The 24,739-nt window shown below is 40.7% G+C and overlaps 1 long non-coding RNA gene across 1 annotated transcript; it reads left to right on the top strand.

Annotated features, from left to right (window-relative positions):
• Positions 1–1,953: 1,953 nt before the first annotated feature.
• LOC142603433 (uncharacterized) lies at positions 1,954–20,577 on the top strand. Its single transcript, XR_012837362.1, has 3 exons — positions 1,954–2,159; positions 16,688–16,809; positions 20,491–20,577. It is a non-coding gene; the product is annotated as an uncharacterized LOC142603433 (long non-coding RNA).
• Positions 20,578–24,739: the final 4,162 nt, after the last annotated feature.

Raw genomic sequence — 24,739 nt, 5'->3', positions numbered from 1 at the left:
AAGTCTGATTCTGGTAATTCATCTGTTCCTCTTAATAAAACTAGGCAAACATTTGGTGATTTGAGTTTACAATGTGTATTTATGCCTTGCCATTGGGGAATCAGCTTCCATTTTTGCATTTAGAAAGTTTTAAAATGAAACCTGAAAATATTTTCCCTCTCTTTACAATGTTTAAATTGCAAAGCACCCTGTTGCTGCCTTGAGCTTTCTGCATTGTGTAAAATCAGTCATTTCAATGATAATCCACTTACAACTGTGCTCAATTACCTACTTGTGCTGTGAGTTGCCAAGTATTTGCCTAGTTACAGAGGATAAAACCTATTTGGAAAAATTGGGTAAAAAGTGAATGCCAGGAGAGGTAAACCTGGAGGGAAGGGCTACCAGGGGAGGAGGAATGCTTGAAGTTGAGAACAGAGGCACTGGAAGAGAGATGGACATAAAGAAGAAACATGGTAAATGCTGAAAAGGCTGAGAATCATGTAAGAAAAAAATCAAGAAGAGAAAATATGAAAGCAGTGTGGCTTGATGGTTGAGGTCTGGTCTAGCAGATGGAAGAAAAGATTTATGCCCAGCTTTGCACGTGAAATTCTGGGTGACCACGGACCATTTGTATCACCTCCTTGTCCTCAGTTTCACCTTCTTTAACATAGGTCCTGTGGTACTTACCCTCCTCTGAGATGCATGGATGGGAAAGGCTAGACAAGAGCTACAGTAACACTGGTTATTCTGATTTGTTTTTTCCTTTGCTAAGCCAGCATTTAGCCAATGGCACTCTGCCCTTTCACTTGTAGGAGAACTAAAAACCTAAAGGAAGAAGAACACAGTGCTCCTCAGCTCTCTTTCGGGAAAGGAGAGAGGCTTTTAATTATTTAAGCATCTCCTTTTCATGTTGCTTCTGGTTTTTTGAATCGTTATCGTTATCGTTGTTAAGGCTATAGGCTCTACATAAATCATTTAAATAAATAATAAATAAGTCATATCATTAAGTAATACACTGGTATTATTTATGGCTGTAGGGAGAGGGTAGGAATACTGCGGATAAGATTGTGTTTGAAATGAGAAGAAGCCTTTGTTAGGCTCATCATTTTAAACATCGCCTTCTGGAGTTAAGGCATTAGCTTTTGGAAGCTGCCCTGGGAGGTGGATTTGCTCTGAAAGAATTAGCCACCAAGTTGACTGATTCTGCTGCCTGTTGGGCACATCACGTGAACCCAGTCCTGTCTCGTGGATCTCTTCTTCCTCTTGTTCTTCATTTTTCTCTCAAGAAGGACCAAAGGTTTTGCATCAGGCAGCACTCAGCATTGTGGTGTTTTGAACGGCGATGCTGTCCTGGGCAGGCGCTACAGCCTCGGCAGGCTTTACAGCTCCTCAGGTCCTACAGCAGCACACACAGAGCATTGCCTCCAAGTTATTCCTTTGCTTAAGAGGACGAAGGCCAGATATTTACTGGGCTGCTCTGAAAGTGTCGTCTCACGGCTTTATCACTGAAATCCTCTCTCCCTCAGTAAAAGCAGAACCAGTCATTTCAAGTTGGAATAGATATATATATTTACATATGTACTTGTTAAAAAAGGTAGGAAGGTATCACTTCAAAATCTTATTTCTGAAGTGAAAAATCAAATTAATTTTAATATAATGTAGTTAGAAAGTGTTCTACTTTATTTTTGCTCTGAATTTTGGTTTGTCTGATTATTTTTCCTTGGCTGAATTTTCCACACAATTTGAGTATGTGAAAGAAAAAATTTGTCCCAGCAAGTCTTGCTTGTGGCTCATCATTGTCGAGGGGCTGGGGACACATCAGCTCTCCAATTTGGTAAAAATAAGACAATTATAGAAGAATTATCAGTAGGTGATGAGGAGAAGTATCATTTTGTCAATAATTATGTTTCTGTGCAGGGTGATAAGTATCAAACTGGTACCTATAAACATTTCACTGTTTTTCAGGAGGACTTCTCAAATCCAGATGAGTCACGTAGTCCTTGGGACCTGCCCTGAATGCGGCCACGCTGCTGTTGCTGGGAAGACTGGTGCGTGGCGATAGTGCCGCTCCCCACCACACCGAGGAGCGAAGCCTGCAGTGAAACCTTGCAACACCTCGTCTGCAGTAGGACAAGACGCAGAGGCAGCCAGCAACCCTGCGAGGCTGCTCAGTTGCATAGGTAAAACTTTGGGTGCCTTTTAGTCTTGAGACATGAGACCAGGGGAAGGAGCTGGGCCAGGTGCTGATTGCTCTGGAGGGTTTGAGAGAGAAGTGGAGCAGGACCAGAAGGGAAAGCAGGAGGAGGCTTTTGCTACTGCGGGGTGAGGTGGAACAGAGCACAGCTCCTGTTGTTGGGAGACACTTTTCTGCTTCACATTTTCACCTTCTCCTCAACCCCAAAAGTCACAATTGCAAGTGGTTCCCATGCTGCTGACTACTTTTCCTGCACTTTGGACCGGCTTTGGTGGGACTCATACCAGTTCTTCTCTGGAAGCAATGGGTTTTCTCTTCCTAGGGGTATGCTAAATTTCAGAGACTGGATTTTCACGGTATACAGAGACTCAGGGACACAGACAGTGAAAATATCTGAGGCTGACTGGCATGTTGTCTCCACCCTCAGGAGAAAAACCTGGTATTTAAACCCACCGCAAACTCCCACCACTACATGCTGTGTTTTAATATCGCGTGGTGAAACCCAGCTCATCAAGAGCACGTAACACTGCTGTAAGGGGTGTCCTGGATTAGCAGGAAGTGAGGAGCAGTGGTATTTGTTACCAGGCAGGTAGTTAGCTGTATGATCTGTGAGGGTGTTATCCCTAAGCAGGTCCTTTATCTGTAAGAACAGATTTAGTTTTACTTTCTGAGGTGTGATGTTCTTGTTTCCTGAATGCCTTGCAGAGTTGGGGATAGAATGGATGATGCATTATTGTCGTAACTTTACTGAACTCATCGATGCTGATCTCATTTATGCTTCATTTATTGCTGTGCAAGCCATTTTCACAGGAATCTTTCTTTTTTTAAAAAACAATAAATCAATTGCATTTCAGATTCAGCTTCCAAGCACCTGCTTGTAGTTCTAGAGTAACTGTGTTGTAGGACTTACCTTCTCCTATATAACCAATGAGTATAGTTTTCCACTGGCAAGTCCTGTCTTACGGATGTATAAACAGTTTCCTGGCCTTTGCTTTTGAATCAGCTAGGTGGACCTGGCTCCAGTGAGGTGGAAAGACTCTGAAGTTTCTTTTCCCCTGGGGCAGGATCCATCCAACTCATTGCCAGTGAGAAATACCACCAAGTCAGCATGGCTAACATTTGGAAACTTACTGCTGTCCTTACCCTTAGTGCAAGTCCCCAGCTGGGACTTCAGCTCGCTGCACTTAAAGGCAGAGGTTCAGTGCACTAAAGCAGTAAGTGCATTTAGCCAGCACACTTTCTGATCCCCTCACCCAGTCCCACCAATCACTGGTGTGGTTTCTTTCTGCTTATTCTAAATTGGCTTTAATTTCCTTTTAAATAATTCTTAAGTGTGACTTTTTCAGTACAAGACTGGGAACTATGACTAATTATAAAATCATTACATGATTAAACTCAATTAACTTCAAATAACCCTTGAAATTTGCTTAATGTCAGCCCTTGGCCCTGCTTGAACCAATAAATATTGCTCACCTTCTGTAATGGGTATGAAAAAAGGTGGTTGCAGAGCATGATTGTTCAGAGTCAGCTGAGCCAGAGAATGGCCTTACAGAACAGGGTTAAACTGGTCCCAAAGAGTTGAATACTGCCACATCAAGAAGGGGAAAAGAGTTATCTTCTCCTAACTGGGATATTTTTTTCGCCCAATATTTTTCTCTCAAGTAATAAAGCTTTGAAAATTCTTTTTAGCCTTATGTTCAATGGTCCCAATCTGCTTTGCAAATGTTAATAAGGGTTAAACCTCACAAAACCACCAAGGCATGGGAAAGTACTGTCATCCCCATTTAGACAAGGGATACCAAGGCATAGATGAGTGAAATGAATTGCACAAGGATCAGTGGTGGGAGCAAAATCCTAAGAGTTCTGATGGTCCTATTTTATATTTTAGCTAAAGCTCTTTCTCACATAATGTTGCAAGTTTCATATAGCTGTGTGAAGGAAAGGGTCTCTTTTCTCAATTATTGGGCACATCTAGTCATTGGGGGTTTTTGTGGGTTTTTTGTTTGGTTTTTTTTTTTACTTTTTTTTTTTTTTTTTTTTTTTTTTTTAAACTTTATGAAGCCATCTCTGGATCCAGTCTGTCTTACAGCTAGATCCTGGCAAGAGAGCTGGCAAAAGTGTGCAGAAGAATCCCAGCAGCTATATTTCTGTGTTCAGTTCCTGTGAGGACAGAAGGGGATGTCATTATTGCTACTGTTCCTGGCAATCTGCTTTGACTGGGGAACTGGAGCGGCAGTAGCATTGTTCTCACTGAAGGTAGATGATAGATGATGGATAGAATTTTTCCAATAGGTAATTAGATGGGTACGGTAACTAGACAGTCATAAAAATGCCTGATCATCTACTCACAAACGTCCCTTGTATGGTGTGCTGGCCATGAAATGTTCTCAGAATTTTATTGACTTCCAGCCCTTCTCCATGAAAAATCTCAGCATTTTTGCTCAGTCCTGCCTGAAAATGGATTTAGAGGCTGCTTGGTGAAAAGATGTCACTTCCCTCCCCACCCCTTTTATTTTCTTCTTTTTTCATTTTCCTGGAGACAGCACATAGCTCCACAGTTGCTATTGAAATAGTAATAGTTGGGAACTGGCTCTTAAGGAAGCAGAACAGTTGATTAATGCACCTATGTGCAATAAAGCCGTGTGTTTGGTCTTCTGATTTTTGGACACTTAATTTTTATTTCCATGTATGATGAATGTGAGTGGATCATCGGTGTGGACTATTAAGAGAGTATCCTTTTTCTTTTGATTGCTGGAACTCGTGTAGCTCTTTATAGCCTCTTGAAGGACATCACATGAGGTCTCAACCCATTTATTAAACAATAGAAGTAGTGAGAGAGAGAGGATGTAAACACTTATCCCTAAACATGAGTGTTTATATCGCCAGCTTGTTGTCTGAGTCTGGTTTCATGGCTGGGAGTGCCCTCAATGGGTCATCATTGAGCAGCTTGTTCGACTGTGAATTCTGAATGATGAATGTCTCCACTTAAATTACAGATCACTACCCCATAACAAAAATCACCACTATTACTGGCCTCTGCAGGGGCACCAAAGGGTGACTGGACAGTGGTGAAGGGCTTTACCTGCTACAACACTGCTCTTTCCCTGACGGTAAATGGAAATTTGTCAACAGTCTGTCCCGTAGGATGTGTGGTGGGGAAGTTTGGCTCAGCGCTTGCCATTCTGTCTTTTTACTATAGACAGTTTTCCTGTGTGTGGTACTGCTCATCAGATTAGTTAGGGTCAAAAGCTGAATACTTGGATTTTTGATGTTTGAATGAACCTCACAAAAATGAGAACGAGATCAGTTCTGCAGTGCTCTGTCCAGTACTTGAGAATGAATTTGAACATCAAAGGATGGGAAGTTCAGAAAGACAGAGACACAGTTGTGTTCTTGAATTCAGAAGAGTGTATAAATTCCCCTCATCTCTTTGGAGGAAAAACCTCCCCCATGTGTCTAGCTTATACTTGCTGTTTGTATTGTTTTGCTCCTTTTGCCATGGCAAGTCCTAATAAAAAGAATTAAAAAGAAACAAATTGGGGTCCAAGATAGCTGGGAAGTGAAGGGAACATTATGTTTAACTACTTCTATTAAAATGGTTTGCAGACTGGAATTAGTTTGGGAATATCTGTCCCCCTGTTTAGATAGACAAGAAACTAGTTATCATAGCAGACTGCCTGTTTTTCATCTATCTACTGGAGGGAAAGCGAAGTCCTAAGAAGTCCTGTTTTCCCCTCAAAAATGAGCAAGTGTAGCAGAAGCAGCAATGGTGGGTGTACAGTAAAAGTTTGGGCCGTTCTGGAGAGTGCAAATGTTTGTCAGCAATTTCTTCCCAGCAGCCTACGGACCGCCTCTTGCATTGGCCAGCCAAGAGCCAGTGGTTATACCTCCCTGCTGCCCCCTGACAGATTGATTTTGACCCTTAACCACCTTCCACCTGCTAATTACTTGATCACACTCTCCCAATGCCCTTTCCACCTGGCGGTGGCCTGGTTTTGTCATTCTCCCATTCTGCTGCTGCCCTCTCCACCTTTTGGCTATTTGTTCTTAAAACCCTCTCCTCTTGCTGGCCATCCCAAACGTAGACATTAATATCCAAAATATTTGGAGATCCAAAATGTTTTTTTATTCTGCTGACTCCCAGCAATCTGGTCTCTAATGCCTACTGGTTGGTGGGAGCAGGGGAGGGGGAGTGAAATCAGGATTTTCCCTTTTAATTTGTGCTTTGTTGCTGCTGGTTTGACCTTTAATCAGGTGCCTGGCTGTTGTTTGCTTTCTGATGCTTTTTACAGAATGGTCCCTTGTAAATATATACAGAAAGGCCAGGAGAGTAACTGGAGATTGTAGACCACTCTTTTATTTCCTGGGAGCCTATTAAAGGCAGTTTCCAGTTTATCCATCCATCTCTTTGTCAAGTTGCCTCCTGTGTCCATCTACTTGTGCATTTATTTAGTGGTAGTATTAGCTACTGTATCATCCTCTAGGATGGTAACAGTGTGTTTCAGAATAAAGCTGGAGATGCAAAGTGCGCTGAGCCCATTATAAAAAAATAAAAGGGCTTTCCTTGATGGCATTTAGCTCAATAAACACAGTTTGTCAGAGATGTCTTTATCTCCTTAAATTTAAGCGATTAAATGTTGGTAAAAATAGCTTCAGAAATAAAACATGAAGAGAGCTTCTGGCAAAGCCCTGTCCAGTTTAATTCATACATTAAATATTTGCTAGTAGGGTCAAAAGCTGAATGCTTAGATATTTTGCCCTTTGAATGAACCTAGCTAAAATAAAGACAAGGAAATCAGTTCTGCAGAAGCTGTCTCCACAATACTAGGATCAATTTAAACATCAAAGGATGGAGAGATCATACAGACAGCCAGCCATATTATTCTGCACAATTAATACTCCGAGAGGTGTTTCCTGAATTCCGAATCTTGTGCAGGGAAGATAATATTAAAATTTCAGAGTTTTAATTATGTAAAAGGCAGTCCTTGATCCTTAGCTCCTGAAAAACAGAACAGTTTATTTTGCATTAATGAATGTAGAAAACATCCCCCAGCCTGATTCTCTGCATTGATGCAATCTTTTTACAGTCAAATTAGCATTTATATTTCTAAAGGTAATTTTTAGACAACACAATAAATAAATGATATGCCGGTAACCTCCAGATGGATAAAGCGGTGCTCAGACGGCATTTACAATGCAAATTGGCAGAAGATTACATAATGGCCGGCTCTGTTGATCTTGGGCAGCGGCGAGCTGGGAGGGGTGAGCGACATTCTGGGTCTAGCGCCGGGCTTCACAGCCCTCCAAACGCCTCGTGTTTGGCAGGAATGACTTGGTCAGGGGTTAGCTACAGAGCACAGCAGGTTTGCACGGAGGGCAGGATCTCTCGTGACTTTAGGTTTACTGGTAGGGTCTGTATCTCAGATGGCTAGGTTCAGAACGCACTATCGATATGTGGTGTAGAGTTAAATTCTGGAAAGGTTTCTCTAAATTGGATCTTACTTATTTTGGGGTTGAGCTCTTTGATTTTGAGGTGCTGGAAAGAAGGGAGAGAGCAACAGCCAACTGCTCTGAGCAACTGGAGCTGAAATTTGCCTGAAGTCTGCTGTCAGTCTGTATATCTCCACGTAGGCTGCGAGTCACACTTGTGCTTCGCGTTTCAGTAGTAGCTTTAATCTGGCTTAATAATTTCTGTATATGCCTTATTTTAATAAGATACTGACCAGGATTTCAGGACTGAAGTGAATGATTTTTGTAGTTCAGAAGTATCATTTTAGTTAGTTTTGATGGCTACTAAAACTTTAAACTGGAAATTTCTTTAGGCATAAATAAGCGTCCTCATTATTGTTATGTGATTTCAAGAGCTCCTGTGCTTTTAAAGACGATACCATGACTTTTAATAAGTTACCTAAATTTAGTATTGGTCTTTTGAAAACCTTAGCCATGATTATTTTCTCACTGTGTATCTCCAAAATCTGTTTGTTTGGTTTTTAAGTAGAGAACTGTATTGCATGATGTGGATTTTACCATACCATTTAGTTTTGGATGGTAAATGGTATTAAGAATGGATGAAAATAAATCAAATAAGGCCCAAGGTCCTGATCTTTGTCCACTGAAATAAAGGAGAATTTTGTCATTTACTTTCATTGGATCTATCAGAGAAACTCTGCATGGTGGTGAAGTGCACGGTATTTGCTTAGTTTGGCTCATGTGGTAGTCAATGGAGTGACTTGACTTCAGAAGCAGAGCGTTGCCTTGCTGTACGTAATTAACATTACAGTGCTGTAGGTTCTGCTTATGAAAATCCAGGCTATTGTAAATTGTGGTTTCCTTGCCAACCATATCTCAGCTCTCGCACTTCTGTAGTTGTCTCTATGATGCTTTGTGCAGTATTATTACCCCTCACCTAATACTGGAGCTGGGCGGATCTGCAAAATCTAGCTATTATTCTTTCCATTTGAAATACATTAATATGAAAATAAAAATAAAATTTAGGATGTTTTACTTCCCAAGTAATTTTATTCTGGAAACATTAAAATAAACAGACTTGACATTGGGAATGTTTCGAAAAGATTTTTTTTTTTTTTTTTTTTTTGCAAATGCTCGTAGCTAATGAATTTGCATTCATAAATGTAAGCATTTATATCAGAATTGTGATTAAAGCATTAAAATTGACTCTTCTGCCAAATTGTAGGTCATATAGCTTGAATTTCATGTTTTGAAAATTTCATACTTGGAGCGAACTGCTTGCCAGCAAATTACAGAGCAGGACTTATTCCCAGGAATTACTTTCTGGTGAAGTTCAAATGATGAATATATGTTTGTGTCTGTGGAGAGGGAGGAAGCTAATTTCATTGGTATTGTTCGCTGAACATTATTTGGGCAAGTGGCCACAGAGAAAGGTTTCTTGAATTTCTTCTTTCTCTTTTATTCATTGCCAGAAGATCTGGCTGGACCTGCGGCTGTGGGCAGCGTTCATTGGTCCTCAACAAATCTTTGCAAGTTCCTGGCAACATTTTCTGTATTGGAAATATCTATTCAAAATGCCAATAATAGCTGCAAGTAATGTCAGAGTGAATGTACTTATACACCATGCATAAGGTATTAGCAAGACCTTGGTCCTGCTCTTTCCTTGTTGAGACAATTGTTTGCATTGCTTGAGTCCATGTTACTTTGATCTAATATATAGATCAGGAGATAAATCTTGCTTTTTCTTGATTAAGGTTACTTTGCACATGGAAGACCCCTCTAATCCAATTTATGCCATTCCTGCACAATCCCCTAGGATGCAAATGTGAAGGCATGCCTAGGAATGAGTGGAATATGGCAGTCTTCCTCCCTCATGGTAACATGGCGCTACACCAGGAGTATAGTGCAATTGCACCTTAAAGCTTGAGGAAAGGGAGCAGGATCTGGCACCACCCATCCTCTGGTGGAAGCCACCTTGTTTTATTTTTGTAAGTCTCTGTACTGCTATAAACAAAAGGTATTCAGGCCAGAACCACAACGGCTGTAATTTGGTGGCTTTTCTACCTTCAGTGGAGCAGTGCTGTGGGATCCTGCTCAGTGACCTCCACCTCTGCGTACCTGCCCTTGTGATGGCCATACGTAACGTTTACAGTCAGGCTAACTGCAGCAGCTAAGGTGTGATTTGATCTATTGCCCTTAGTTGCAAAACTGGGGTGTTATTCTGCTTTCCTCCTGAAATCAAAGATCATCTCTGTTCTTCTGATTCCTTCACGATCCAGACTTGAAAGAATAGAGGTTTTGGCAAGCTTTGGAAGCCAGATTAGTTCCTGGATGGCAGTGAAGCACTTAGTCGGGTGGGTGTAAAGGAGAGCATAGTGTGTTGTCTCGCGAGGACAGGGGCAAGGATGGAGAGGTTGGAATACCTTAGGCTGATCCTCCCACCAAAGGCAATATATTGTCAAACTATGGCCTAATTTTCTTACCTAGGAACAGGCCATTAAGCAATTGAAACTCTAATAGAAAAACATAACCTTATCACAGATTTTTTTTAAAAAACCCTCGGAAAATAGCTCAAATATAAGGTTAATTGGAGCCAGAAATGTCAAACTAATGTAGCAATTTACCCTGGGAGACTGCCCTGGCCTTTGAGTATAGCAATAGTACAGACTACTGAGTAGGATAGTGAAGAAATATAATAGGATTTTATGTAGTCCCCTGTCATATTAAACGTTCTTTGCAATTAATTTCTTGTTGCAATGTTATTTTCACTGACCTATTTTTTTTTGACCTCCTACAATCTTTAAGCTACCAAAGTAGGGCATACGGGAATTCACATTTCTTAAAAAAAAAAATAATAAAAAACCCCCTTAACTTAAACCACTATCAATATACACATTGCAGTGTAGACTGGTATTAACTCAGAGCAGTATAAAAATGCCATTGGCTTGTTCTAGAATAGCGTTTAGTCTATGGGCTGTACTGATCCATTCAGGAAAAACGCTGCTTTTGAACAGCTCGTTCAGAAACAAGTGGGAGTTTTCTTGGACTGAGACCTTGAGGATGTCTGCCCTGTGAATGAAACAGAATAGGTCGTCCTCTTGTCCTCCTGCTTGCTGGCGCCGTTTCTTCTACAGTTAACTGGAAGTCAGACTAAGATAGCTTGGTATTGTGAGCCAGTCTGATTAATCCAAAACTACTGGACTCAAAATTAATAATGATGAAATCCCAAAGTTGTGGAATAGCCAGGGAATCCTGATAGGTTCCAGCTGTTCCGACTCTAACCAAATCCCTTTCCACCTGGGCTGGATACATAATCCATTTTCATTTTTTAATCAAACGTAAGCGAAGTGGTTTGCTTTATATATTTTTATACAACTTCCACAGTTTACTACAGAAATGGCTGTATTTCTCTGGAGGCCTACTGTTTGCTGAAATCATCTCTTTGTCTGAAGGTGTGAGTGGGTAGGATAGTCAAATCCCAGCATAGATCACTCGGGGGGGAGTATGAAACCTCCATCACAGAGACAGATAGATGTCTGCTAGAAACAATCAGGTAGTTTCGGAGGGAAGGGGAGCTACATGATCTCTGGAAGTGCCTTTTGCTCCTGTTTTTCTGTCATTCTAAAAGATGGAAAGTGCTACCCCAGGAGAGTATACCTGGTGTCCAGGTTTGCAGTCAAGGTGACCAGCTCAAAGGAGAGAGAACAATACAGGCAACAAAACTTTCTGATCTTGAATAAGAACTCTTAACATAAGCCCAAGTGTTTTCCAAGCAAGTGTCCTTAATGTCTTTCCCAGTGGTAGTAAGGATTTTTATTTTTTTAAAGTAGAGTTGGAACCAAATATCATTGAATCAAAGAAGCGAGCATTAATCAAAGCACATCAAAGAGGTTCCTCATCAGTTGCCTGGAGCAACAGAATCTACAGTGTATTATCTTTCTTATGCTAAGCTGGAGGAATTCAGAGAAGAAAATTTTGTCTGTTTGCTCTCAAATGAACACAGAAATAGTATTTTCAAGGTTTCTTTAATAATTCAGTGAATTGGTCCATTCAGCCATCATAATTTCTGAGTCCCAGACTTAGATTTCCTGGGAATGTTTTTCAAATGAAAGTCAATCGAATGAGCCTTTAAAACTAAATAGGTGGTGGGTTGGCTCTCTCGACAAAGTTACAGAACTGCTTCCCACTCTTACATTGCCTCTTCCTGTGCCCTCTCGCTCTAGGTCATGAAAGTGGTACCCCTATGACCCCTCACTGCATTTCATTCTTAGCTAATAGTACTTTGAAGGAGCAAGCAACTCAGCTGGATGAACAAACGTGATTCCCCGTTCAAGTGAAAAACCCTCCCTGCAGATCAATATTTTCTGGTGTCCCCCAATACAGAAACTGGGGGTGCTTGTATTTATGATCTGTTTCCAGAAGATCCATTTGTTACCTAAAAACTTGTGGTCACTCAGTACAGCCAAGTGATTACTCAGTTGTAGAAAGGCCTGAAGTTTAGATCTCAGCCAGATTGATTCTTACACTTGCTTGAGCAGTTGATAAAATGCTCACCAGCAAAAGCTCTTTGTCCAGGCCGGGGAGTTTCAGGGCACCATTGATAGATAACCAGACCTTTCCTGTTGATTGCATTTACCAGAAATAAAATCCAGCAACATGTGAGCGTTGTGATCAACCTGCAGTATCGCTGAGGTTGGAACTACATTTTTATGGTTTTCTAGGTCACACGTTGTGCACCTCCTTTACTAACGAGTCCCAGAGCATTTTGCAGAATGTGTACCCATGGGCCAAGTCCCATACCCGAGCTCAGGGCTGGAACGTGTTGGCAATTCAGCGCGAGCGACACTTCACTGCAGTTGTTAAAAGAGGAAGTGAAGAACAGAAGTTCCCCAACTGAAACTGCAGGGGGAATTTAAGTGCAGTAGAATGTAATTATCCAGACTGGAATATGGCCAGGATCCTGGAGTTAATAATACCCTCTGCTCTTGCAAAAACTACCATAGGATCTTTAATGACCGCTAGTGGTCAGCGGGCTTCACATCACATCTCGAAGATAGATATTAAACAGATCAGAGGTGTAGATATTTTAGTCTTTCATATAACACAAATGTTTCTGGATGGCCTCTAGCTGCAGCCTTCAGGTTCAGGGGGGAAATTGAGTTAAACAGCCAGGGAGGAGACATTAGTCTTCATGAAAATGATCCTATTAAAGGCAAATGGCAGGCAATTGGTGAAGAACATCTGAGATGTACACTGAAGTGCCCATAAGGTAATATTTCGGTGTACCAAATCACCAGTCATCTTCAGTGACCATCAGCATCATGTAGTTTGGAGGAATGGAATAAAAAAGGTTAACAGCATCCTTTGTATAATAGGGTCAGCTCTTGTGGAAATCTGTATTGTGAATTTATCCTGATTTCTATAATAGTGGAACCTATGTACAAATGAGTTTGGAAATGGGTGTAAGTGGCAAGATTACATTGTGTTAATTAGCCAGGCATTGACGAACTGTACAAAATCTGGGAACTTCCACAGCAGGGAAGAGAGCACATCACAGAGAATCCCTTTCGTCACAACTGACTTGTGCCACGGGACTTCAATTAAAAACCAGACCAGGCCACTTTTAATCGCTTTAATGAGAAATTAGGTTTTTTAAAAAAATATTTTTAAACTGTCTGTCTACTTTTCTGCAGTGCAGCCCATCATCATTGTAGATGAGGTGCTAATTATCTGTCTTGGCTGCTTCTTCTGAGCACAAGGTTTGTTATTCTGTACTGCACCTGGCACCATAGGCTCTGATATTTGGGATCAGTGGGCATTACTGTACTACCAGCTGTAATAGAGTAGAAGACCAATGATCCTGTATGTCCGTTGTTAAAATGAAGAAAGACTTGCACAGTTCTCCCCCTTGGTACATCCCAATACATTGGTACTTACACCATAACAGTATTATCTCAGGGAATATAAGTCTGCTACAGGATATTGCCACTTTAACCACCTGAACTGCCTTTTAGTTCCAGTTTCAACTCAGTGTCAAAAATATTACCCCTGTTTAAGATTAATTTGTGACAAAATGTCATATTAATACAGCTATATTTCCCAGGGGATAAATATGGCCTTTTGAAGAGCAGCCATGGCAGAGTGCTCTATAGGACTATAGAGAATTATCAACAGGCTTTTGCTTTAGCAAATGTCATGCTACCAGAAGAATGGTGCAGTTCGCGGGTGAATATAGCGTACAGACTGTTTTATTGTAAGAGTGAGGTTATGATATTTTCTTCCTATTAATCCATATCTCATCCCTAATTCTATTAGCACCTCTCGGTGACACCTGATTAAGAATCTGAGGAGGAAACTGTCAGTTACCTATAAATCCATCAGCATTGCATCATGTTTATTTTTGGCATCTTAGCTATTTTGGGAGGCTGATGTTTACCTTGAAGTTTGCACATCATTGGTAGAATTACTTCTGATTTTACACCAGTGCGTGTACAATCACAGTTGAGACCTATGTGCTGCTGAGGAATTTACTTGTAAGGGGCTAAATCCAGCACCAGTTGTGAGCAACTGTTATTCCAATGAAATCGATAACAGCTGCACCTGCATGTGCTAAGGCTGACTTTGGAACAGTTTATCAGGTATTCTCTTTGTACTGAAGTAGAATAAACTTTGTATTTCATTGCACCTTCGGTACCTGTAGTACGCCTTGGATATGTCTGAGCTATTGAAACCAAACTTCTTAACAGCCCTCAGATGTAAAGAAAGGGAAGATGAAAAAAAGTCCTAAAACTAATCTCTTGCCTCACAGCACTCCACCAAGATGACTCAGAAAATGACAAGGGAACCAAACTGCAAATTAGGCTCTAGTGTTTGTTGAAGACATTTGCCACTGGTAAAAATAAGTTATTGAAACAGTAAAGCTGAGGACTTCAGAGAAACTTTGATTGACAACAATAATTACAGCTATTCTTGTTCCTATAAGAAATACAGTGAAGGCTAGGCGTAATAAATGTACGAAAATTATATTCTAAATCTGAGCAGAAGTAGATGTAGGTCCAAACAGTTTAAGTGTCTCCTGTACAATTTTCTGTGCATTTTTATGTGTTAAAAGTAGCAGTAGTTACCAGGTAGGTGTGTAAATTTGCTTTACATGACTAGTCAGCTAATCATTGAATATTTTCTAAATAAGCCTCTGTGAAGAAAAGTTGTCTTGCGTCAGTAGTGTTCAGTCTGGTGGAACAGTTTGGGTTCAGTACCCAAGCCAGGCTGTGTAGCAGCAGGGTCAGGCTGTGGGTTCTGCAGAGCAGATGCAGTTCATGGGACACTTCCACCTCACCTTTGTGTCCTGTCTCTGGAGGAGACGCCTAATGATTATTTGAGCCACATCCAGATACTGCCAGAGTGGTCAAAAGATTTCTTTTGTTCCTGAGGACAACCCTGTGCTCTGCCTGAGCTTCCACAATAGAGGAGATAGAGTCGAAGCGCAGTCTTCTGTATCTGCATGCAGCTTGGTGCCTCAGGTGGAGAACTGCTGCAAAGACCTAAAACTAGGAGCTCTTCTTTTTGGCTAACCAGGCTTACTCACACCTGACATGTATGTGTTACCAAACATCCGGCTTTTCTAGACAGTGCCTTGGAACAGGAATGGGCACAAAAGGGTTAGGAGGACTCGAGTCTGAGATTCTCTTTCTTATGTGTGTGTATTGTTTAATACTATGGAGGACTAAAGTATGAGAATATAAAACAAGGAATGTTTTGTAGCCAGTAACCTTTGTTTTTGTCTCCTTAACTTGATGTTTGCCTCCTATTTCCTTCTCCTGCTGTTGCAGTTATGCTTGTTAGCAAAAGACCCTGTATCCCTCCCAACCCTCTCACAGACTGAAGGCAGGCTTGCAGCTCTACTCTGCTAGCAAGTGGTTCCAACTGCTCCACCAGATGTTTCTACTGTGAGAAGATCACTTTCCCTCTTCCCTGTCCTGGGCTGAGATCTGGATTTATTTTATGACACCAGGCAAAGTGTGGATGAAGGCAGCTAACCCTTCTTCCAAGGCCACAGCAGTGTGAAGAAAGTGACTGCAGACCAGTGGTTGGTTCTATTGACCCTGTTAGATCATGTTGCTGGGAGTTGTTCAGTAGGGTTAACATTCACAGCGAAAGGGAATATAAGTTAGTGAATCCACAAGTGGTGAGAAAGAGTTAAATTAATGGGGAAAAAGGGAAAAAAAAATCTTTAATGCTGGAGAAAGATTACGCTGGCTTAGTTATCAGGTTCATGCTGAGCCCAGTCGTAATTGGAATGTACCCTTTGTAAAGTTTATTGGGTCCTGGGGCAGCTTGTTACTGAACCGGTCAATTAATCTATTTTTTTTTTTAATGAGTTAGGGGATTTCCTTTTGTGGAAAACCACCAGGAAACCTGACCAAATGCCCACAGCTTGGGGAAAGCGTGGCCTTAACATATAGAAAACCCTTCCTCCACAATTAGGAGAGGAAATAGACACCTCCCCTTACGGGCAGCATATTTGACCAATCCAGGGAGAAAATAGATGGGATTTCACCATTGACTTGCAGGTTGTCGAGGGAGGATCACCATGAAACAAGATTACTTGAATGCAGCTTGGTGTTGAAGGAAATAAAACTGTTGAGTCTCCCTGCTGAGAGACAAATGATTTCCATTTAAAAACCTGTTTGTTCCATGCTGTAACTCCCAATGTAGCAATAATTAATGATACCAGAAGGTTACGAAAGACATTCTGTTGTGCTTGCTCTGTTCTAGGCATGAAATTGGATTAACATGAAGATAAACTTAGACTTTAAATCTGTTGAGGAAATCAGTAATTATGTCAAAATTCGCAAATATTAATCTGTTTAAGTGTGACAGGATACTGTTCATCTACCAGCAAAATATCCTGCCTTGTCAGAATTCCATCGAAAGGTTAATTTCTTAAAATACTTGGATTTCCAATAACAGAATATTGTGAAGATGCAACTTATTGAATAAACACAAACAATCTCACATCCGGAAACATGGTTATTTCTGTTTCAGTGGCATCCAGCCAGTACCCTCTCATGAGGAAGAATCAATTTGCAAGGTGTTGAATAAACCCTTGGGCTCTGCTGTGGAGAGGTGACCACCCATGAAAACAACTGACATGAAAAGACTGCAAGGTATGACAGTTCATACTTATTAAAAGTGTACCTCTGCTGCAAATGAGTACATGGAAACACTATTGGCTTTAGGGGCAAGCAATGGGGGCAGTTACAAAGGCTCTGAAATTAAGTTAGGTAGAGGTTCGCTGGGTGATTGGAAGGGGAAGGGACTCCAACCTTATCTTCTCAAATATTTTATGAGTCCAATACTGGCCCTGATTCTGCTGTAGCTAGTTTTAATCTTGCTGCTGTAAAAAACACAGAGGTGACAAGAGTTATATGAATATGTGTGCAGTGATACAGTCTGCAATGAAGCCTGCTCAGGTGTGATACTCATGAGGTGGAAGCTCAGCTTGGTATGCCTGCATAACTTGCAGTCGTACCTTCCCATTGCAATTTAGGTTTACCCTGAGGGAACACATTAGGTTTGAGTGCCCATTTAATTAAGTAGCCTGGTAGAAGAATTGTATTAAAAATAACCTTCAGTGCTAGATTTCCTTCTCAGTGGAAATGGAGGTAGTGGGCACCTGTATAAATCTATTAGGAATGGTCCTCAATACCATCTGCCATGAAACATGCATCTAAAAACACCTGGGATTTAGAAATCTGTCTATTGCAAGGATTACAGTAGTTTCATTCTTCCTTCATTCATTTAAAAATGCAGGCTGAACCTACCTTACAGAAAAAAAGGAGGTTTCAAATCAGGAAGATGGTTAGGAGGCTGAGAAAGCCATTTCTATAGTCATCTGTTGTTGGGGCATCAAAGGGATGGTATGCAAAAGGCTGGCAAGTCTCCTAGCAAAATGTTATTTTGCTTTTTTGCACAATGCTGGCAAAACGAAAGGGTGTTTGTAGCATCGAGTGTGTAGCATGGAGAAAGGTGCGTTTTTCAGCTGCTGAGTGTTAGGAAACCCTAAGCTAAAGGTTAACAGGTAACTTCAGCATTTTGCTGAGCAGGTCTTGAAGCAAGTGAGATACCACTATACCAGAAAACAGCAATTTTGTGCCCTTAGGTAGAAAAAAATTATAATAAGGAAATATTTTTTGAAATAATCACCATTTTTAATGTGTTCTCATAAATTAAACAAAAAAAGCTTTTTATATATATGCCAGCAATGTCTAGCCTCTCCACAGAAGTCTGTGGTGAGAAAGAGTATGCAACCTCCATAGGTATTTCTTGAAGCCACGAAATGCTTTCTCAACACTTAAAATCTCATTCTGCTTAACTTCACATAAAGCTAACTCCTTTTTTCTAGTGGGGAACATCTGGTTGCTCTACTCTAAAAACCCTTTTGCTTTTTGGAAAATGCTTATCAAATCTCCTGCTTCTCTTCTGTTTTCTAAGTGAGCTGTCATCTTAGTAAACATAAAAAAACAGAGTATGAAGGTAGAGAGTGGCTGTGGATGTATTTTCAACACTAACACAGGGACGGGCAGCTCCTGTTGAGCAGGACTGGTATTGCGTCTGCCTGACCCTTGGACGTTACATGGCTTTTCTGTTTCCAAGCTTGAAGTGTTAAACCAACACAGCTCTATGCTGTGCCATGTGGCCTTACCGGTGAGTTGGGCATTTCTGCACTGTGCTCAATGCAAACAATGTTGTAAATGTCTTGGCTGAGATCATACAGGTGCTGTGTGACTGGAAGGACAAGGAAGCCCAGGCTTAACCTCCAGTGACAATTACAAGACATTTCTTGCTGGTGTTGACATTAGTGACAGCTACAAAGTGTTTGTGTGGGGGAGTTTTTTTAAGTCTCTAATGTTTATAAAATATCCAAACCGGTTTGTATGACATTCTATGATGACCAAGTCAAATATAAAGAGATTGTCTCGTTATTTTTCATTTTATTATGTGCTATGGCTCTTTACCAATTTCTTTTTCATTTCTCCTATGCCCCTGCCTCTTTTCTTTATCATAGGTTGCTTGCATGGGCTCAGCCATAAAATCATCTCTCAGTGAAAGAAACATCCTTCTATTTATTGTGTCTATTTTTTATGATGACTTCTACTTTGAATTTATTTAACAATACTCTACTTCTTTCCTTTCACTACATTGTAACTGCTCTTTCCTGTGTCATTTGGAACTGGCCAAAGTTGGCAGATCTCAAATTTCTTTTTCCTCTTTGAAACGTGCAGATTCTTTCTCCTTCAGTGATAATGGGCATTGTGTTTCCTTAGAAATATTTTTGGGGGCCTATTATTTCTCAGCCACTTCAGTTGGCAAACTGAAGGCTTGGAAATAAATTAGCTTGGATGGCAGCCCAAACTGTCAAAATGAGCCTTCCATTCATTACTGAATCATCCACCTCCTGCATTTAGATCTTCAGCCCCACTTTTCCAGTAAGCTTCTTAGTTGAGTTCTTGGAATTATTTTTTTCCGTCACTTTTGAACTCACTACTCCAGTCTACTTCACTTACGACCACACAGCAAAGCTGCTTCCCCATTATCTGGAAGTAATGAACTAATAACGCTAGTATAGAGGGCACAGCTGGTCATCATTTTTGGTAGAAGACATTAAAATTATATTTTTCTCACATATTATTTCTCTATGAGTTACCTGAGGCTGAGGCCTTGATCACTTTTTCAGGCAAGAAATTCCAGGTAGCAAAACTGATTCCTACATGGGTATCATTAAAATCGTATTATTAGTCTTGCTCTGAAATGTTCTGGGTATGAAGTAGGAAGGTCTTGTATCCCTTATATATTTATGTCCCTTAAGTATTCTCCCCTACTTCTTTTTGCATGTTGGGGATTTTTGTGGGTTTTTTTCTGGTTGTTTTTTTTTTTTTTTATTTCTCCCCTGTCTTTGTCAACATTTTCTCAGAGGAATAAATCTCTCAGAAATATCAAGTAGCATCTTTTTCTCTCTTCTCACTTGGTGTCAGTGTGGACTTTGATTGTTAAGGGAATTTTCAGAATGAAATGTTTCCATTTCAGATGTGAGTTTTTTCCCCATCATTTTAGTCAACTTTTTTGCATTTCTATTTCAAACAATATTTTTAAAATACATCTGATTTTTTTCTAATAAAAAAAATAATTCTGATTGTAGTGAAAGGTAGTTAAAACAAGTTAAGAAGTTTGAAAGTTCCGGTACTACCTGGAAATAAGCTGAACTGTGTTGGGGAATTTGTAGAGGAGAGTAGTATACAGGCAGAGCCATATCCTCGACACACTTTCTATGGGGTAGACAAGGAGAGCTGGTGTAGAGCTTGCTACATCTTATCCCATCAGGCTAAGATGACAGCTTTAAGTTACTATTTAGGGTATCTCTAGAGTGTGTTTCTGAGGAGAAGTTTTGTAGGAAAGACAAGAAGCTTTCAGAATTCTACTGAAAATTTCTTACAAAACCTCTGAAATTACCCTTGATTCTACAGTGCAAGTCTAAGCGACTGAAATCTAGGAGAAGGAAGGGAGAAGCAGCAAATTTCTTGGCCAAACCCCACGTTCTCAACATGTACAGCATGAATATTAGAGACTATGGAGAAATTTCCAGTGGCAACGCAGCTGTTGGAATGAGGTGTACAGGAAGAAAGAAATGTCAAACCTTGTAAAGTTTTAGAAGATAAAGTTAGAAAAAATGCATGTATACAATAGAAAGTGAGCTTCAGTCCTTCATTACTGGGTTTGAGGCTGGTCCAGAAAAGGTCTTGGATTTCTTCATGGGAAAGGTGACAGCTTTCCTTCTCATTTATCTCTAGAATCACGCATGCCGCTCTCGTCTGAATACAGAACAACATGAATTAGGACGTGGACAACGAAAGCCTTGGCCAGAGATCACAAGGACTTCACATACCTGTAGACATGTGAAGAGAGCTGAGGAGGATTAGTAGGCAAGGTACGTATTCCCTTGGCCACTACTATCTTGTTTTGTTCTCAGGCAACGTTTTGCTGCTTTGGAGCTGTAGTCTTTATTCAGGTGCTTGCTGGTCTTCCTAAGCCCAGGGTAGGCCAATAACCCTAGCAATTCTGCTTTTGCTATGGCTGGGAAGTGAAGGATAAGCTGAAAAACTGCTTTTAAGCTTTAGATTCACAGTTCAATTGTAAGTAACTGCTGCTGTACACAAAAAATCAGTGTGATAATGGCATGGAATGAACTGAATAACATGCAAAGTTTAATAAACCTTGATTTTTCAAATAACAGAACTCTTGACATATAGTAAAATCAGATCAGCTTTTGAACTGTATCTAGCATGTGCATCTTCACCAACAGTATAGGAAGTAATTCTATCATGTGTAGGGATGGCACCCTTGAACCAAGAGTTGAAACCACGAGGCCATTCAAGGACATCCAGAGGCCTCTTACTGTCAATAGTAGTATAGTTCTTCATCAATATGGCCTGAAACAGGTACAGCATCAAGGCAGCAAGAGCTTGAGGTTTCACTCATTCTGCAATCAGGTAAAAACAAGCGTATTAACCATCAAATTGATAGGGAGAAGGAAAGCACAGTAGGGCGCACATGGGTTTTCTGTGATGCGTTGTGTAAACTGGAATAATTTTCTAAGACATTTTTTACTATGCCCACGTAAAGATGGGCACTTGCGCAACCATGAGTTAGCAAGGGAAATTTCATTGCTGTTGCACTTACTGTGATGAAACTTTATCTCTTTTTTCCTTAACCGTCTTCTCTGGAATTCTAACACAATTATAATTCTGTTACAAAATAAAAATTTAACTGGAAAATTTTATAGGATTTTTCTTCTAAGCAAGGTAAGTCTATTTCCCTTTTTGGTATGCAAGAATGTTGCCTCCCAAATTAAATACGCATTTAACATAAATACACTGTGGTGATTATTGCAATTCAGGGACTAACGATTTCCTTTTTCTCTGGCTTTCCTGCTATGCAGTTGGTTGTGTTTCCACACTTATGGTGGTGAATTAACTCCCTGTGGATAATATAGCTTCACTTGCAGCAGATGTCAAGACTCTTAATCAGAATTTAAGTAGCCTCAATTACATTTACCTTAATTCACTTTGGAAGTGAAGTAAGTTAAATTGAATTAGGGGTGCTTTAATTCTGAATAAGTATGTCCACACAGATATTCAATGCATTTTAGCTAATCTGTTCTAAAAATTTATTCAGATTCTCTTTGCGAGTTCTCTCCAAAGTATAGATACAGAATCTGTGGATGCTGGAGATAAGGAGTAGGGGGGATAGACAGGGCTTGCTATGAACGCAATGTTGAGAACATTTGGGTGTAAAGGGTTGAGTTTTGGCCCACAAAGATTCTTGACTTGAACATAAGACACTGTACTTGACTTGGGTGTGCTGGGCAGGAAGTGGAAGAGAAGTATAGCTCTGATGAGTGCAATTCCATAGCAAACAGGAAATGTATTTGGCTACAATGCACAACAGTCTCGATCTTTTTGTGCCTCCTTAGAATGAAATGTATTCAGGTAGGAATTGCCTTGTGTCTGGCTTTGCAAAGCAGTTAGCTCTATGGGATGCAGCTGTAAGATGGTTAGAATTGTACACTTATAGACAGACATGCTAAATGAAACAAAAAATGTATCTATTCCTTTATCTGTTAGCAACAGTGGCCAACAGCAGAGCTTTTGAGGAGGATAAAACCATGGCACTAATTCCCTGGTGCATTCCCCTGGCATAAGTTAGCAGGGCCTCAGGATTTCCTGAGCCAGAAATGGAGTTTTGGAGCAATTAGTAATTCCTCGTAATGGATTTTCCCCATGCATTGCTGAGCACTTTAGCCCTTTACTAAAACACAAGTGTTTACTGTTGCCTCCGTGGTTTGTGTCACATGTATTACCTACCCATCATTTGTATGTAGAATGCAGTTTGGGGATTAACCCCACAGGTACATGGCCCATGCAACCATTTCCTCTAAGTCGCCATCAGCAAGCAGTAGGGTTAGCTAACTTAGGTTTGTCTGGCAACCTGCATAAAAATTGGTTATGAGTTACCTTCAGAAAGTCTGTTTTGTAGCCCCCTGTTGTGCAGTAGGCCTTGTATAAACTCATGATCAGAAAACAGCTTTACCCTGAAGAACTTACAGCCTAAACAGACAAGAGAGAAGTGACCTGCCTGCAGCCAGGGAAAATGCAATGTTAGGTATGATTAAGTGAAAAGTGGACAACAAAATAGAAAATGGCCTTATGCAAACATATGGTCCACCTGTGTCTCGAACAAGCATACAGCCCTGATCATCCTCTTCTAAAAAGATATGATAGAAGAAGAGAAGATACAGAGGAGGGCAACAAGGATGAGTAGAGTTATAAAATGACTTTCCTAGAAGATTAAATAAAATAGGGCAGTTCAGCTTGGAAGAGAGACAAGTAATACAGGTGTGTGTAAAGTCATAAATAGCATGGGAAAAGTGAATTGGAAATGACTATCCTCTGTTATAACACAGGACTAAAGGGGCAATGAAGGGAATTTTCAGGCAGCTACTTTAGACCAGAACAAATAGAAGTGCTTTTTCACACAGTGCATAATTCAGTTGTGGAACTTATTGCTGACAGATTTAGATTCAAGAAGCAATTAGACAAATTCATGGAAAATAGGTCCATCAGGGGCTATTAAACACGCTGATGCAGATGCAGCCTCTGGCTCAGGAAATCCCTAAATGGCAGATTGCCAGAAGCAGGAAGGTGGAAGACGCATCACTCTAGGCCTGACGTGCTTTTCTGCTCTTTCTCTGAGTAACCACTTTGGGTTGCTCCATAGTGTGGGTTTCAGGCCTTGATGGAAGATTGTGCCTCTTAGCTTTTATTTATCCTTTCTTGGGCATTGCTCATATTCCATGAATTATGTCATTTAATTCCCTTTCCTTAAAGGGCTGTGTTATATTTTGGGGATTTGATGTTTGACAATAGTTGAATTATACAGCGTGAAGCGTAAAGTATCGGCCTGCTTTCGTGACAGTCCAGTAATGCATAAGCCACCATAATTAACCCTGTGGCAAAACACACAGGTTCCCCATCCCTATCCCTGCCCAAATGGATGAATGGGAAAGATCAGCATTTCAGCACTTACAGAAAGTTACACAATTGAGGGTCTGGCAGAAAAAGGGAGGGAATGAATTCCAAGGTGCCTACCAGTAGATCTTCATCCTTTTAAACCGCTTTCAGGTTAACAGTCACTGATGAGACTCTGTCCAGCACCATTATAAAGAAGGGTGCTGCATTTCTAGACTGGGCTTTGCCTTTCATAATTTCCAGTTGTAGAAACCTGTGGATTACATGAATTCATCTGTAGAGACTGATTTAAGCCGGAGAGATTGGTTTGCTGGAATAACATCCCTGAGCCAGGAGAACACCAGGGAAGTGGCCCCTGCCACAGCTGTGTGGTAGGAATGGGCAGCACCGGGTACAGTCACGGAGGTACAGAGAACTGCTGCCTCAGCACTAACTTCTGGCACAATATTGAGCAAATCCTCTGTCCTTCCAACCAACTGGTTCCCAAGGGTGAATATACCTCTGTATATTCAGCTGCACAAAGGCCACAGCTTCATCCCTTTGTCTGCCTTTTTATTTCTCTTGGGTTAGGGCTTCAGAGAGCTCCACAAATCCCTTAACTATAGACCAATGTACCTGATACTCTTATTAATGCTGTATTCAGATTCTGATTCTGTGTTGAATGATACCCCACTGGTTCTGGGGGGAAATCTTTGTCTTTTTCCTTCTGTGACTAAGAAATGGCCCATATTGCATCGAGCTCATAGATTCTCTTTGATTGTAAGTGTAACCTTTCAGCGTGAGGCTGCTGGTGCAAGCGAAATCAAAATGCCTTTGTGAAAGTGTCTTAACAAGGCAGTGGCATGATCATGTCTGTATGCAAGTTATTTTTCCCAGGACTCAGGTGGTACTGCAGCCAGTCAAGGGGCTAACACACTGTCCTTGAACTATTCCCCTGGGCAAAGTTCTGCCGGTACTTCATGACCATTAAAGGGTCAAATGCTAAGATTGTCAAACTATCAAAATGTGGGGG

The sequence above is a fragment of the Balearica regulorum genome, chromosome 12, assembly GCF_011004875.1.
Source record: "Balearica regulorum gibbericeps isolate bBalReg1 chromosome 12, bBalReg1.pri, whole genome shotgun sequence".
Taxonomy (NCBI): domain Eukaryota; kingdom Metazoa; phylum Chordata; class Aves; order Gruiformes; family Gruidae; genus Balearica; species Balearica regulorum.
This window is presented reverse-complemented; position numbering and strand designations above follow the sequence as displayed.